A 3,290-nucleotide genomic window follows, 5' to 3' on the forward strand; every position below is an offset into this window, starting at 1 on the left:
GGTTTTCTCAGGGTATTAATGATCTTTAGCTAAACTGCTTGAGGAAGTTCAACTTCCATGATGTAAGTTATTTGTATAAGAGTGCTTATAGCATTCCCGTCACAGACCCAGTTCTGTTTTACTGATACAATTGTGCCCACATAAGAAGCTGAACTGGCGGTGAAATATTGCTCCCACAACTGGTACTGTCATAGGGATAAAATGCTTAAACTTACACCTTGCTTTAACATGAACCTCTGGAAATGTGTTTAAGTGGAGAGCAGAAAAAAATGTAAAATGGAAAAATCTGTTCCAGAGCACCTGAAAGCACTGGTAGGCATGGCTGCTTTTTTTTTTTCCCCCCCAACAGGCAGTCTGTTTATTTTTCAGGCAAAGTAATTGTATGCTTAATGACTAATTCAAATAATAACTTGTGATATGAAACACAGAAAAAAACCTGGGCATCTTCTTTAAATAGATTCTCTGATAAATTAAAGAGCTTTGTAGTTGAGCTGATCAAGCATACAAATATGTTTTCTGGAAACATTGGTAATTAATTATATCAGGACATGAAGGTTATTGGGTAGAGATGAAAAGTATAGAACAAACTCCTTAAATTATGGCCTGTAGTTGCTGATGCACATGGTTGGGATTCTAAAATGAAATGGGCAATTTTAACTACCAGTTTTATCAGTAAAAGGCTTGAAGTGCTTAAATAAATTGTCTAAAGTACAGACATGACTATAGAAATATGGCACTCCATTGTGTACAGTGTGAAAGTGGGTGGAAATCTTTAGACTGCAATAAAAAAGCAAAGCTTTTTCTTCTTTTTGCTGTCAGTCTGCCCCACATAGGTTTTGCTGTTTGCCTTCAGCTTATTAAAGCAGAAGTTGCAAAGCTGTTTTTCTTAATATTGGGACATGTCCTACATACTTCATCTATGTGATTGATCTGGGATAAATGGAGTGCCTGCAAAACTGACACCGCTGTCTGCCTGAGGATAATGTGCTACAGCAGAAGTCCTGGGAATTGCAGAAAAACAGCTGTTAAGTTTCAAGCACAGATCCTGACCAAGAGCCTTTTGAAATCAGAGGAGTTCACTTGTCTCTGCAGCCTGCTGAGTTTATTTCTGGTTTTTGCCAATCTGTTGAAACCAAAGGGATTCCCTCAGTAGCAATGGTGCCAAATCTGGAGTATCTCTAGTCATGGAAACACTTCAGTGAAATGTACCTGTGTGCTTAGGTCAATTCATGCTTACATTCAAGGAGGTGCTTATGTGCTTTCTTTAACTAGAGCTCGCTGCCCTCTAATGTTACAAGGCTCTTGGACTGAGACAAGAGGACACCTAATAAAGAAATTCTGATAACTTGCAAGTCAAATTCAGTAGCCAAAGTGACCAGTAAGAGGCTGACTTCTTGGGTAGCAAACCAGGTGCTCTTAAAAGAATGGTGGTATCTGTCATGTAAATGTCGATGCTTGCTCTTTGGAAAAGGCTTCGGGAAGCTGACCAAATCTCAGCAGGCTCATCCAGGGCAGGTGAAGGGATTTAGAGAGGAGAGACCAAACTGCTACTCTTTCAAGAAACCAAGTTCGTGTTCTGCTCCTGGACCTGAAGAAATATATAGGCTTTGCTCTCTTCTTGAAAGGTCCATGGTCCAAAGTGGATCATCTTTGCATTCCTTTTTTCAGTGTTACGGCACTTTGGGATGTAACCCTAACAGACTAATACTTTGATTCAGCTAGGGGGAAATCAGCCAGCTCAGGAGGTGGCATTTGTAGATTCCTTCCCAGCAGAATTAAAAAGTATGCCAAGGATTGGAGACTTACAGGATTGTAACAGTGTGCTAAACTGATGTTCTATTTTAAATGTGAATCTACTTGACAGAGAGTGTTGTGCTGGGCATTCCCTACATTCTGGTGTTTTGATGGGCCTCTTACCTTTTTCTTTTTGCCTTCTAATTTTTTTATTTTTGTCCAGTCATAGCAGTTTGCTCATTTATGAGAATGAATTCTACCCACAAGTGGTGGTGCATGAATTAAACATGAGTGAACACATATTAATTCCTTATTTCAAATTTATGGCTGCCGTCCTTGGAGAGCTCTGATCTTCCCCCTCCTCCACATTTGTTTCTTTTTTTCTTAATTGCCTAACACCTGCCTTCCAAAGCTATTCGCTTTCCCAGCACCAAGTAGTGCCAGCGCACCAGCTATGTGCACACTCAACAGGGCTGTAGTGGTCTGTCAGCAGTAGTCATTTGGTGTAATGACAGATATTGATTATTTATTACTTGCAAACACTTAATTAAATTTGACTGCATAATTAGCACACTAGCTGCCAGACATGCTAAAAGGACAGTGAATCTATTATTTGCAAAAATCCTCAAGCTGCAGACCTTTGTGAGAAAACTGGTAAGAGTCTGTCTCTGTAGGGCTTTTTAGAGATCTTTAGGTGTTCCTGGGTTTCAGATGAATCTGTGCATTATGCATTGCCCTTACGGTTGCTGCTCTTTAAAGAGCTGAATTTACACAAAACCTTAAATCCAGACTGATGGGATTCCCCAAGGATGTTGGAACTGACATATGTCTGAGGGCAAGGTCTGTTTTTAAATACTAAAGTCTAGCACTAGATGCATCATCATTCATTTACCTTCTGTACCTATACTTAATATCTTCAGTATCAGTTAGGAAGAGGGGTTTGATTAGCATTATGTAATCTGCATGTATTTTAACTGTCCTCTGTTTTATCTACCCTAATTAGGTACTAATTTTTGTCTTTCAACAATATATATTGTTAATCTTTATAATAGGAAAACAACATTTAAGTCAAAAGAAATCTGATACTCAGCTGACACAAAATCAGCCAGTATGTACTAATTTCTGTCTGTGTGCATCTTGCATATTAGTACTTGTTGAAACATTTCTAGCCTGTGATGTGCATCTGTGTTTGAATTACTTAGAAAGCTAAGGTACTGTACTGTTGGTATTAAATCATAGAGGTGTAGACCGTAGTGCTAGAAATAGTAATACAAGAGCAAGGTTTTTTGATGGAGGAAGAGAGTGAAATGGGGTGTGTGTCAGTTCTTAGAAAAGCAGTTTCTGTCTTTGGCTGTAGAACAGAAACAATCTTTGATCTCCTGGCCAGTGTTCCTGTGGGGGTAGTAATAAGCAGTCCTTCGGGGCTCTGGTTCACTGGACCGTACCAGCATACTGAATACCTTATGCATGCTGTAACTGAACAAAAGATTGAAAAGACAGGAGAGAAGTTTCTAAGTGAGTGGGAAGTTTAGAAGGGGATGCGTATGACCAGGGAA

The 3,290-nt window shown here is 39.4% G+C and overlaps 1 protein-coding gene across 1 annotated transcript in view; it reads left to right on the top strand.

The window, feature by feature from the left end:
- Window positions 1-1,099: 1,099 nt before the first annotated feature.
- Window positions 1,100-3,290, top strand: part of TMEM132C (transmembrane protein 132C) — a 159,235-nt gene continuing 157,044 nt past the window's right edge. The window contains exon 1 of the mRNA XM_009643173.2: window positions 1,100-1,122. The gene's annotated coding sequence lies outside the window, so the exon portion shown is untranslated. The remainder of the gene's footprint in view (window positions 1,123-3,290) is intronic.

The sequence above is a fragment of the Egretta garzetta genome, unplaced genomic scaffold (assembly GCF_000687185.1).
Source record: "Egretta garzetta isolate BGI_Z169 unplaced genomic scaffold, ASM68718v1 scaffold447, whole genome shotgun sequence".
Classification (NCBI taxonomy): Eukaryota; Metazoa; Chordata; class Aves; order Pelecaniformes; family Ardeidae; genus Egretta; species Egretta garzetta.